A 14813-nucleotide genomic window follows, 5' to 3' on the forward strand; every position below is an offset into this window, starting at 1 on the left:
GAAGACAAACCTTTTTTTCTGTGATCTGCTTTCTCTCCTCCTTGTTGTTCAGCATTTTATCAGAAGATGGAGAACAAGCCTTTCATCACATAAAAGCAAGTGTCTTTTGATAACTGCTGCAACTTCTCTCTAAAAAAGTTGTTAGGTTAAGGTTCCCATGAAAGGCACTTTAATTGGAGGAGGCTAGAGGCAGCTAAAGAGTAGCTGAGATGGAACCAGCATTTATGTCTACATTGTACAAGGACAGACTACCCAACTAAGATGTCAATCGAATAGAATATTCAAGTAAAAACCTGAATAGTCTTGAACTAGTTCTGCATGTTAAAAAAAACCCTTACTAATACAATGTCTAATTTAAGCCAAATCTACCTCACATTTCCCATGAGGCTTCACTATTTAAGGCATTAGAAACAAATACTATGACAGATGATTTTTAAAGCATTTAAAAGAGTAAGCTAAATGTTTATATAAACATTTATGTATGTCCTCCATCATACCTCCTGCTCATTTTAAAAAGCATGGGGGGATGGGGAGAAGATGAGCATCTATTCCTTTCTCTGTGGTATGGCAGCCCTCTGATCAAAGCATTGCTCCCTATCACCACAATCCTAATCCATCTTTTATTTTCCTTTCACCTTTGCCTCCAACAAATAACCTCAAACATAAATGACCTGTTACCATTTTGGTTTTTCAGTTGGGATACTCTACAGGCAGACTGATTTTTAGACTAGAGCAAAACTTATATAGAAAAACATGGATGTTTCTAACCTGTCCACTACAAGCATCACACAGAACAGCACCATCTGAAATACTGCCACCCTCATGGATATGCCAAAATAAGGAACAAGGTCATTTCAATATAAGTCAACAGAATCAGTTTCTATTTATTTAGATCTGTGCACAGAGAGGTCATTTTACAAGTCAACACAGCATTGTACTTCTAATTCATTTCCAAAGCAGTTTAATTAGGCAAATTAAAACTAGTACTAGTTAACTGATTCAGTATTTGTTTACCAAGGCTTAGCACTGTGACCTTGATTTTGTAACTAGATAAGTGCTGTGAGAGTATTAGCTCTTACATGTTTTTACTATAATACAACACAATCCAGAATCAAACAGCAAAACTTCAGCAGGTACAGAACATGAGATTGCATTTACAAAACTAAGGATGACATAATCAAATATTATTATCTTCTCTAGTGTACAAGTACTATTTAAATTACGGTTATGATCAAAACATCAATTCCAATTTTTATTCAATTTTAGTTTTTAAAAGCTTTCAAGATTTTAAGTTGTCAATGTGCTATTTTTACTGTAAATATGCCTTCTGAATTGTTTCACAATACAGTTGTTAAACAAAGCGTAGCTCTAGAAAGCCAAGATGCCTTTGGCTAAAGAGTCAGCTGATGTTGCTTTAATTCTAATGGAGATATTGACTTGTGCCCAGAAGACAGGACTGAAGCCAGACTCCTAATTCCGCCACTTACTACAAGATTGTATTTAAGCAATTGTTTTCATTCTCGATTTCTGCAGGCATGGTACAGAGCTATCCAATTTTTCTTCCCCCATTGCTACTCTTCTCCACTGATAGGCTGCAGTTTCAATCTTCTTGACTGTTTTTTCATTTTCCTCCAAACAGAAAGAAAGCTCCAGCTGCTTTTACACTTTACACCCCCATCCTAACACCATCGGCTTCTCTATCCTGCAGCTTGAAAGCTAAGTCAAGTCAAGATTAGCGAGTACTGAATTAGTGAGTCCAAGAAATACTCACCAAGTCAAGACAAACTCATTCAGAGATGAAGTTCAAAGCCAAATTTGAGTTTGCAATTAAGTGCTGGTTCACAAAAAGCTCACAATGACTACAGCACTTCAGTGCAATGCACTGCATAAGGAGCAGATCCATACAGCAGAAAAGCTGGTGCTGAGAACCCAAATCCCGAGTATCCACCACAGGAGATCTTATTTCGGACTAGCTTTCAGCTGGTTCCATCATAGAATCATTTAGTTGGAAATGACCTTTAAGATCATCAAGTCCAACCGTTAACCTAACACTGCCATCTCACCACTAAACCACGTCCCTAAACTATATCCATTAACTGGATACCTATTAGCGGCTGAAGCAGACTGCCTGCAATCACTTCTGAAGCAGCTTGTGGTCTAGTTTCACCCCAAGGACATTCAATTTCCACACTGCAAAGGCCCTCCACAATGTAAAACGAAGTGTGGTATGTAGTGATGATCAGAAGATCACTTTCAAAGTGCACTTCTTGTCTGATCCAGTGTTAATGTATAGACACACACTATTTTGGTTCACATATATCTTCTATGGATATTTTACATTACCTGAAAACTGTTCTTTCAACCACTCACTTTCTCATTCATCTACTGAAGAGATATATTCAGAACAATAAAAGTAGTTTTGTTGTAGCGTATGAGAACATATGTTTTTATACTCTTGTCTCTATGACAGTGTTTCTCCTTCCAAGGGAAAAAAAAACCCACGCTCTGTTCTGTACTCTGAGGGAAGTACCACCTACAGGATGGCACTGATTTTTACTATTGGTATCTTCAGTACCCAGATACACAGGTAACTCACTCTCTAGTATAGATAAGCATTACTTATTAAGAACTAATGTGTTTATGTATTATCTAAACAGAAAATCAGTAGCTCAAATATTTTCAAGTGCTAGTTTCCTGTACAGTTTTGAAGGTTATCTGCAAAACAGTGTTGCAAAATTTTACACATCTACAAGCCTCTTTTTAAACTAACATTCTCAGAACAACCATATAAATCTGAAATGTTGTCTATCAAACCAGAACACAAAGAATAAACTGAATTACAACCGCATAATTTTCTTCTGGCGAAACTGCAAAAATATAAAGATACAGATCTAAATGTTATGCTCAAGCCTCATGAGAAAGGGAAAAGGAGATGCACAGCAACGGCAAGAAACCAAGCCTTATACATTTATCTTGCAGTAATTCATGTGTATATTCATACTGAAGAAAAGCTATCCTCCTGGAGACAGTAAATAAATTCAGAGAAATACACACACAGAAAAGGTAATCGTTAAAGAACAGGTCCTAACTTATAATTAATTTGATAGAAAGAATTAGAATACATTTGAAATCCAGTAAAGATGATCAACTACCTGGCAACAAATGATTCATTTTCTCAGTTTGTTCAATCCCTATACATTCATACATCTATGCAGCAGTTTATATAGTGTATACACTACATATAGTAGTTTGTTATGCAAAATAAGGTTCTTGAATATCAATACACGAAAATTACAAATCACAAAGGTTAAGGAAAGATAGAAGATTAACAAGAGTTCTCATCAGCTACTTTTGACTCTTGCCTAAAAAAATTCTCCCCAAATAACCACATCTACTTAGCTCTCCTTCATGGAATTTTTCTTTTCCTTCCTTTTTTTTTTTTTTTTTCTTTTTTTAATAAATCTCACCACAGCTCTAGTTACCATGAATATGTAATAAATAAACAGATTTTAATGCTTCTGAAAATGCAAGAGTGCACTGATTACTTCACCACCTAAGGTATTTAATGACCTTGACAGTTCTTTACCACTACTTGACTGTAACACACTCATGGTTGCACATCTCTAGTAAACAGTTAAGACTAATTGCAGGAAGAATGATGATTGACAACAAAGAAACTCACCCTTAAGATTAAATTTTTGAAGATTTTTTTTAACTATTGTTACAATTCAATTTGTAAGGACATCAGTACCCTGAGTCTTCAGCGCACAAACACGGGAAGTTAACCATGCCTCTTATCCAACTGCTTCTGCTTCACTAGGCAGATAAACTAACAACAAAAAAAAAAATCCAGGTTTGTCTTCTAATGCATGCAACTTTGAATAGCAGGGAAGTACCACGGCCCCCAATTTACAGATACACCTGGGCATGCTGAACATAACGCATGAGCTCAGATTGCTAATTATTAAATTGAAAGAGGCAAAACAAAAGAGAAATTACCTTAGTGCTACTCCTCCCATTATTCTATAGTCACTATTTTGCTTAAGATTCAAAACCCAGCTAGTTTTAGAAAAAGAACTAGAAAGTGAATGGACAGTCTCTGCTTACATATATAAACTGTTTTAAAACAAATAAATTATTTAAAATACTAGGAAGTAACTTCACTAAGCCTCATGCTTTGTCTATACAGTAGCAGAAATTATCCTTCTTTAGGCTTGCCTTTAATCTTTCAACATTTTGCATTCAATATGCTCTTTCTGTTGTTGTCAGTAGTATCAGATTTCTCTCTTGCATCCTCACATAAGAAGTGAACTTGTCATCCCAACCTTCATATTTTAGTCTGTTTAGTTAAAAACAATATTCAGCAGTTGGCTATTAAGCAGGCATCCCAGGAATGTGGTGGGATGTTCATTACAGTAAACTTTTATCCATTGCCAGGAAATCCTAATTACCTATTCTTTTAATTATCAGACTGGCATATGGGCAGATTAAAAATAGGAAGGTAGCCAGAAATAACTGTGTCTAATCTGAAAATACGTGCGTTTCCTGCAACGTAGGTGACTTGAACCTGCTCTCTCAGTCAAGTGAAATGAGACATACAAATATTTTCATCTGCATTACATTTTTGTATCAGCTGTCTTTATCAGCTGAATGCAACTTCTCCCACTGCTACTTCAAACTTTTTTAATTCTGATGAGAACTTAATTGATAATCTTCTTCCTCAGCAGAAATGTTACTTAATTGCCATTTTAAGCTTGTCTATTCAGCATAGTCAAATTGGCATCCCAAAGGATGCTTCCATCTGATCTGTATTTCCTGTGAAAGAACAAGGCAACGTCTACCTGATTCACACAGAATCTAATAACCGTGTCCTTACACCAGTGTCAAGGTACTGCTACTGCCTCCACCTGTGAAGAAGGAAAGGAGCCGAGATTATACTCTCTCCTGAATATGTTAGCAACCCTGAGCAGAACTTGGAGCTCCTGCCATCAAGCTGATGCAGTTCATGATGAGGTTTGGGTCTCCAAAAGCAGGGCTCAATTGCCATGCCAGTTTCAACCAGAATGTTATGCAAGTTCCAGGTCTGTAGAATTGGGATATTTTAAGTTTTACTGTCTACACTATTACAGATTCATAAACAGGAGTCACTTTTTATCCCAGCTATTCTCTTCATAAGAGCCACCCTCCAATGACTAAAGTAAAAACAAAGTTCAGATTATGTTTTTTTGTGATTCTGAACATTTAATCTCTTCTTGTCCTTGTCCTTGCGTTCATTCTGTTACAAAAGTGTATCATCACAAGCTTCTGAGACCAGTAGAAATCAGAACACTGAGAAACTCCTTACCCATAATTCGATTTAATGCCTTATCACTGAACTCATCAAAAAAGTATTCAGTGTATTAGATATGTAAATATCAAACAGGACTTATCTGTTCACCAGAATCAATTCTCTCTGTAATTTTGCATAACAGAAGACAAAAGGAGTCCTACCAAATTCTGTTCTTTATGACATACACCATATCCACTACCAGCTCAAATGAAAACTCTTAAAGATAACTGCTATATTCAACGCAAAAGACAGCAGAGTTACAAAATAAAGACTGGCCTTTACCCTAAAGAAATCCTAAAGAATTTTACTCCAGGGAGTTCAGTTTCTCATAGTGATATTGCACCTGTTGAGCAGTGAGGCGAGAATGAACACTAGGAGTCAGTATCTGAAGCTGGATGGAGCTTTAGCAGAAGTTGTCCATGTTACATGAGTCCCTATAAGGAAAAAGAATTGTGGGACTAGCTCAGAATAATTAACAAAATAATCAAGTGAGAACTACACTAGTTAGCACAGGTTACTTTTCCTGATTCTCTGATGAAAGATTAATTTACTTTAGCTTCACAGAAGGAATCATGAAGCCAGAAATATTACAGACCAGAAGACTGTACAACAGTTATAGAAGAGAAAATGGAAATGAAATTTCGTCAAACTATTCTTACCAAAAACTACAGGCACACATTTTGCAGGCTTAGCCCAATTTCCTATTGGATCAGGCCTATTTTCAGAGAAAAATTTCATAGATCCATTGCTTTTTTGATGTTACATAGACCCGCTTTCTGAACATCTTTGTTCTCCAAGTACCAGGTGTTACTAGATTAACTCTTCCCAAATGAAAGCAGTGCAGTTCAACCTTAGAGATGAAAGATACCAGAAATAATACCGTGGAGATCTCTTTAATGTGTATTTGGAAAGACAAATAGAAAAAAAAAAAAACCACACCTCCAAAAACCACCTGCATACTTCTTAAAATGTGAGACATTAAGTTCTTAACATATGCAAAAGCACAGACCTAATAAAATGGGGAATACTATTTCAAAAGATAGTTTCAAGTCATATTGTTTGCCTGCTTATTTAAATTTAAATTTGCAAGTTGTTGACATCATCATTTTAGAGAACCTGATGGAATAAGAATGTGATGCTAGTTTTCCTCATGAAAACTAAAAAATTATACACACTCTACTGTAACTGCTCAAGGATTTATATGAAGGCCTTTAAAAACAACATTAACAGAAAAAATTTGATAGGTATAAATCAATGCTTGGAGCACTATTTCTTGAAGATATGCTCTATATAGACATGAATTTGAAATGGTTTCTTTGGCTTGCGTGCCAGTTTAGGTAATCCATCACAATGAAGAACAATATGTTGATGTCTCCTAATGGTTCCAGTTTGATCCCTAATTTACGGAGGTCTTATGTAGAAACCAGCTACAATATATAGTATGTCTGCATAAAGCCTAGAGTAAAAAAATATTATGACATTTAAAAGGCAGAGTAAATGGAAAAGACCATATGAAATTCCCTGATTCTTAGTCACAATGGAAGCAAAAGATTCTCTAGAAGAACACTTTTTTTTTCTGTCTTCCTTCAGATTCTATGGTTTATGAAGCATCCATTCTCTAACAAAATAATAAAAAAAAAAAATCTTGAGAGATAGAAAATGGACTGAACATTCAAACAGAAATGTAACTTCCTTATCAAGAAATTAAGAGACATAATGTGGATATTTTGATAAAATGAGATGCCTTACTGAACATTAATATTAACAAAAAGATATATGCCTTGTACAGTCCTGCACAGTAAGGAAGATGTTTTCCATAGTCAATATTTCATGGTTTTTAACCAGTGAATCTTCAACAATCATCATTTTAGAAAGCAGCAGAGACTTTATTGATATATATTTTTCAGAAATGGGGAAAAAAGTTTGGATTTGTGTAAATGCAGGAATATATGTGCTAGTAGAGAAAGTACTTAATACATTTAGCTATGCTAGCGTAAACATGCAGCTATTCTTTACAGCCAACTACTATGGGCAAATTGATGCCTACAGTAAGGTCTTAATATTTTTTTTTTTTTCAAATGGCTGAAGGACAGGGTAAAGCAGAATGCTTCACAGTCTTTGAATGGGCAGTAAGAATCAAGGATAATATGGAGGAGAACTAACTGCAACCATGATTAACTTTCGGCTAAAAGTATCTCTTAGAGAAATGGTAGCTTGCTGATACGAGAGGATTTCTTAGTAACTTCAGCAAAAGCATCAAGTAAGCTTAACCCAACAAAAATTGTGCATCAGGGTAACTATGAAACCAGGAATCTATTTGCTGAATGGAAAGCTTTTTTCTTTCTCACAGTGCCCAAGTGGAATGCTTGATTTCAGTATCATATGTAGTAACTTACACAGAAAGGTGAGCTTTTTTAAAGATTCTGAAGTCTAATTAATTTTAATCCCTCCATCTACATTGTGTCATCTTCTTAGCTAACTTAAATTGTTATGCTTTTGAGAATTATCGCTCTTCTCCAGACTATTTTCTCCAGACTATTTGTACTCAGAAGTACTGAAATCCTAGGTCTTACATGGGTTGTCACCTTCTTGCTGAATTCTTACTAGACTGTCACCTTCCCTGCAGGCAAGTACTTCAAAACCACATAGATTCCAAGGATATAGTAGCAATGCAAAAAAGAAAGGGGGAAAAGAGGGAAAAGCTTAAAATCAAGGACTGTAAAATCTCTATTCACGGAGGTGAAAACTGGAGAATGACTGAAAACAGCCTTGAAAATCTAAGAGGTGCTTCCAACAGAAAAGGAATATGCTACTTTCCATGCCTACATGGGCTAGGATAAATGACATTAGTCATAAATTGCAACATGAGATTAGAGATCAAGTTAGACTGTAAGGGAAAAAAAGTGTTTGAAGGCAAAGATAACTGAACTAAAATGTATTATTCAGGGAACTTTCCTTACTGCAAATTTTTAAGAACAGGTTAAACAAGCATTGGTGGCCACAGCTTACCAATAATTAACCCTGCTTTGGAACCATGGTCTAGCTGACTGAGGTCTCTTCCAGATACATGTGCCTTATGGGGGAAATACTGCCAAACCCAGGTAGCTCAAGAGGGAAGTTTTGAAAACTAAAACACAATGTTATGACTGTTCTTTCCTAACCATCTACCTATATTTAATGAGTTTTTAATGCAGAAGAAACAATTTATTTAAAAATCAAGAATACAAATGTTTCCTTTTACATTGATGGCAATTTACAAAAATGGAAAGACTCGATTTGTATCATAGCAGATCTTTAAATGAAAACTGTCACCATAATGAGTTTAAGATCCCCCTCATCTGCCCAACAATAATAATAAAAGGCTGTTATTAAACATTTGGCTTTTTTCATAAGCAGATTATAAAGAAAACACACATCTAAAACTAACTGCACCAGTTCTGGTTGTCCAAGTAACCTAATATGTAACTGGGAAGCAATTCAAATAAACTACAGAAAGCTACATTTTACAAGATCATTACACCTGGTAAGACATGAGCTAAACACACACTGAACTAAACTTGCTGCCTGAACACGTTAGCTATCTCTCTTTCAAAGAAAAAAAAAAAAAAAAAATTAAAAAAAAAATCCACGTGTATCCCATTGTGGTACTTCTAATGGTCAGAACTATTTGACTAAAGTTACCATGACCGAAAAAAAAGGACTGACAGCATGGCAGAAAGCCTAGACATTAGCATGATTGGAAAAGCAAATCAATGAGATTTTCAGAGAGATATACAAGTAGAAAAAAAGCAACTATTTTCTGTCACATCCACTTACTTTGATACAGGAAAACTGTATTAATAAAAACTTATAGTACAGAGCTCAGAAGTTCTAATGAAGACAAATTCAAATCTGGCATGATGCTGAGGTTTGATGCCTTACTGAGGACAAGGACTAGAACAATTCTGCTCATTGGTTAGACGCACCCTAAACAGTGAGGGTGTTTTTTTCTAAACACATACATGTTATATCCAGATATGCATACATACAATATTTATTTGAAAGCAAGAGAATCTCCCTGACTCCCTGTAGTTTAACTTAAAAATCAGGGGTGCCATCTCCACACACACACCCCATAACATGACTATTTGACATGAGAGGTCTTACGAGTCACGAAGGAGCACAAAAATGCCTGAGGCAGCTCAAAGTTTGCATGAGATGACACAGCGATGACAGTTCTTTTTCTTCATGCACTTGGGAATCTGTGTGGTATACTATAGTTTAGCGGATTCCTTGCGATTTCTGGCAGCTGGCTCTCCCTGAATAGCAGATCATCTGGAGGCCGCAGGTACAAAAGCAAAGAGGAAAAGTATTAGAAGATACGATGGAAACCTTACACTCTTGGTAACATGTACAGAAAAAAACTCAGCAACTGTGAGACCAAGAAGAAACACCATGTGGTAGAGGCAAATGTGCAAAGACTGAAACATCAAAACAGAAGAATTTTTAGGGTTAGCTCAGTGTAGAAATCACTCACTGGACTCATAAGAAAACACTTTTTACTTAAAGAAGTGGAAGCTGTAGAATTTGTGCATACTCAAAAGAAGAGACAGACCTGGTTACACAGGAAATCATTAAACTGAAAGCTCAAAAAATAGCAACCTTACCAACATTCACATTCCAGCAGTTTGCGACTATATAACATAAATATCACTATTAGCTGTTGAGCCAAACAAAATCAGGGGTGGATGTCTACCTACATAACCAATGAAGAGTTCCACGAACGTTGTCTGGAGTAAGGGACCAGGTGTGATACTAAGAAAGAGAGGAAATGTCTTCTATTCATATTAAAAGGGCATCTGAAATATTGCTGATGGCATTTTTCACTGTCAGTGAATACCAATTTTATGGTCACATCAGGAGGAAGGACATCACAACTGCAGGTGCTTGATGAAACAGCACATAAGCCCTTCAAAGACTGCTGAGGTCTTTATATACAGAAAGACTCTTGGCAAGGGATCATACTCTAAATCCTACAGGAAAAAAATGAAGAAGCCTACTGAAACGCTTCTTTGTCACTGGATTAAGACAGACTGGGTTTGGATAAATCCAGAAGTTGTAGCTAAAAGGTTTAAGATAGGCTTTATTTCAAATTCTATGGACAGAACTGAAGATTATTTCTGTCATCTTGAGTCTGAAGAAGCAGCTGAGAATAGAGAGACTAAAAGGGAAGATGATGACAACAATGAAGAGGGTGACAGCACCAGAAAGTTGTGAAGTCTGTGAGGTGTAAAAACTGAAAGCCAGTTGTAGTAAGGTATAAGAGAAGAAAATAAGGCTAACCTCCAACAGAAACAAATCATTGGTGAAAACTTCATAACTTTGTTGTAAACTGATTACAGGTATGTAATAAAAAAAGCTTATGTAAACCTAGGTTTGTTTGCCTTTATGAGGGATATCTTATTTAGATTAGTACAGTATATATTCCCCAAAATTACCAAGATCTACTCTTAGCATGTCAGCACACAGGAAAAAAAATAGAGTAGGACCTTAAGGTATTATGATAGGACCAATACATGTGTTCCCCAACTAATACTTCACTAGTACCTCAACACACACTAAACATCAGTATAAAACAGTAGGAACAAACTCTATGCAGTCAACCAAGCTTTTTTTAAAAGAAGTTTTGGTCCTTCCCCCCCCCCCCCCCCCCATTTTTCCATCAGCATTACACTTTCACTGCTAGTGTTAAGAAGATCCTAGGTTAAAATTGAGTAAACTGCCTACACTAGGAGGATATTAATGCTTCTACTGATGGCTAAACACACTTGTTAAAATGTTTTAACACAGGATTTTCTCATAACAGGCAAACATGACAAGACAACCAACAGATGAGACAAAAAGTACAGGCAAAGTTGAGGAAGGATAGCACAACAGTCCAAATATTTTTGACTCATTGTATATTGACAACTTGTACATTAGTACAACAAATCTGACCATCTTACAGTTTTGGAGAATTTGTACCACAAAGTACAGCAAGAGATAAAAAAAAACCAAAACAAAACACAAACCCCAAAGCACTCAGAAGATTCAGAAAAGAGATGAGAAATCAAAAATAACAATGGAGGGAAGACTAATAAGGTCAGAGACGAAACATGTCAACTACAGAAAAATAGTCAGGATAGGTAGAGGTACCACAAAGATTTCACAACTGACTGGCTACAAAAGAAAACTTGTTACCAGCCTGCAATTTGCTATTTAAGAAAATAAAGGCTATGTTGGATAATGACCAACTGGAAGGGAACACAGCCCACAGTGAAGGGCTGTGATATACCCATCAGCATCACATTCACCTAGCTCTCGGGGAAAAAACCCAAACATTTTGGACATCTCTAGCTGGATACAAACAACAGATCACCTTTAAGAGCAAAGTTTGAAAGGAATCTAATCAGCCACCACATGGTGACAAGAACAGCAATCTTTCCTTGGACCATTCTGAATTCCTGCAAAATTCACACTTTCAATTTTTAGTCACTAGAGCTGAAGATACTTGTTTTGTCTGCCCCAGTCTACACACATATTGTTTGTGACAACATAACCGTTTGTCACGGATTTGCTAATTACCAAATTGCAACAGAAGAGCATGAATCACAATTAAGAAGTCATTTTACATATATCCGTACGGATGTGAATTTCACTTGATAACAATTAAAAATAATGCTCGCTATTACATGCTGACAATGGTGAACACAACTACAATCACACAGATATGGTACAGGATTAAGGTCCATTCTATAACCCCCTTAAAATTTAAGAATAATGGCATAATTTCACAAAGCAATCAGCAGCACACCACAAAAATATTTATAGCTAATTAAGTGCTACATATAAAATACATCAAACTAAACTTCATTCTTACAAGAGAAGAAAACAGTTCTATAATATTTTCTGTCAAGGTACAAGGGGCCTTGGTTTTCTGTGTTTCTAACAGTTGTACAGCACTGTTGGGTTATGAACACTGAAATAGTTCAAACTGAGATTTTTTTTCAAAACCAGATAAGGGATTTGGCCATACAACTCCCACTTCATATAATTAGAGTGGAATACTTAAATCCCTTATTCGCCTTTGAACCTAAGGATCTTTCAATGCTCTACTGCACATTCTTTAACTTCCTTCAGTATGAAAATGCGCTTATTTCTCAAACATTATGCTACCCACTTCATTTAAAAAAAAAATTAAGTTGATTTATGGCAACAAGCTATGTGGTTGCTGGGCTCCAGAGTCACTACCTGGCAAAATAAAATAAGGACACGAGACTTTCCAAGTTCTGTGTAGTTATTTCATTCCTAGAAACTAAGCATGAAGAAAAAAAAAAAAAAAAAAGCAGGTGAAATCATACTGAGATAAATGCTAAAATATTTCTTCAGCACTGCACTTCCAGACTTAAGACATAAATAAGACTCTAAGTTTTGTATATATTATCAGTCAAATTATTCCTTCATGCATATATATTCAAAGACATTACTCTAGAAATCATGGCAGATGCCTTTAAACTGTTATTTGAAAGAGATTTCTGAGATGGCTTTTACTATTACACGAATTTTCTATAACCTCTGTCATGCAGTACAAGCTAAGTATCTAAGCCTACTATGTGAATCATTAGTACTATTTTGTGTTAGCCCCAATAAAGGATTAAAACTGTTGAAGAGGCTGAATACATATTTTGGTACCACCAGCACAGGTGAACATATTTAAAAAAAAAAATCTCTTTTGAACCAGTATAAAAAATATTCACCCAAGAACACCACTATTTAATACATAATATTTAAGCATCTGTTTAGACCTCGGTTTAAAATTTGAAAAGCAGGATCTTTCAATATTAAATGGCATGTCTCAATTCTCAGTGTTACACATCAGTCTTCAGCCTACAAAAACAGATACAGCCTTCCCATAAATCTTTGTATAGAAGGGACAGTAACTCATTTCAGAACAGCGTGGATTTTTATCTAAGTCAGCTTCTACACAATTGCTTGGTTCAGTGAGACTTGTTTTTAAAAGGTGTATGCTTAAGAAAATTAGTAAACTTGGGCCTTACAATGAACTTTTGCAACAGCCATTAAAATAATAAGAATATTAATTTTTGTTAAACTTTAAATCAATCAACTACTGAAGCCACCCACTAAGCACATGCAACCATAATTTCAGTGATAAGTCTGCTTTAGACAGCAGTAACCTACTCTGTACATGTCAAGAATGGTGTCTTCATTCCCACCTACCCAACTACTTCACTTCAATGAACAGCTCATTCACAAGTTAGAAGTCGAGCCAGAGCCAGGAAAGCCAGATTCTACCTCCCAGTGTATAAATTTAGGAAAGCAGACACAAAGATTAAGTAGACTGAGAACTAGGTGATCTGAACGAACATAAACCAATCTTGTTTCTTTGCGTCTACACAGACATTCTACCCAAATACACTAAATTTTGACCGGAGATAAAGAACCTGAAATACGACTCCTTTGTGTGTGTGTATGTATATAGAGAGAGAGATGAGAAAGGTATATGTTTAAAATATTTAGCAGTGAATCTCCCTGGTCAGCAAAATTAGAGCCCAGTTTAATCCAGAAGTGACAGACATGTAAATTAGCATGCTACAATGGGTACCACCAAGAACAAACTCTTTAAGGAAACAGATACAAAATCACAAGTAAAACACAATTCAAATTGACCATGTGAATTCACTCTTATCCATTCCACCTTTTAACAATTTGCCTATGCTCCATGAACGGGTGACAGTAATGCGTAAACAAACATCATCACTTTCATCAGACAGACCATTAAACCCATAGTAAAGCTACAGAAGCGGTGGTTTCGTGAATTTCTGTGGGCTAAAATATTTAAGAAACGGTTTTATACGTTGTGTCATACCTAATGCTAGCTGAGAAAGGACATCTAAGAGAAATCAGGGCAATGTATAGACGCATACGTGACTAAGATGGAGCAGTTTGTTTTAACCGTAGAGCTAGCACCACGAAGTTTGTTTAGAAAGGGATGCTCAGCAGGGTCACCAGTTCAGAAGAAACACCTGCAGGCATCCCTGGTTCAGGACCAGCCCAAGCCCTGGGGAAGCAGGCCTTTTCCCGACGGCAGCGGCAGCCAGAGTAATTACACACACAATGGTGCTTCACACGGTGCCAGCTCAGGAGCCCTCTCCCGAGGCGGGATTGCGCTCCCTTGACAGGGCGAGAAAACGGCGAGCAACACCGCAGCCCCACAGACCTCTGCCACCATCGCCGGCGACTTAGTTTAGTCCACCACCACCACTTCACCGCCTTCTCTTGCCCCGGATGGCAAAAACTCCGCTGTCCCTCCAGGGTAGGAGATAGGGAAGGGAGAGGGGAAGGGGCTGGGGCAGGAGGGGGGCACCCGGGCAGGGAGCAGCAGCCCCGAGCAGAGGGGGGACCCGGCACGGACTTCCAGCTCCTTCCCGGCCCCACGGCAGAGAAG

This window comes from Egretta garzetta, unplaced genomic scaffold (genome assembly GCF_000687185.1).
Source record: "Egretta garzetta isolate BGI_Z169 unplaced genomic scaffold, ASM68718v1 scaffold430, whole genome shotgun sequence".
Classification (NCBI taxonomy): Eukaryota; Metazoa; Chordata; class Aves; order Pelecaniformes; family Ardeidae; genus Egretta; species Egretta garzetta.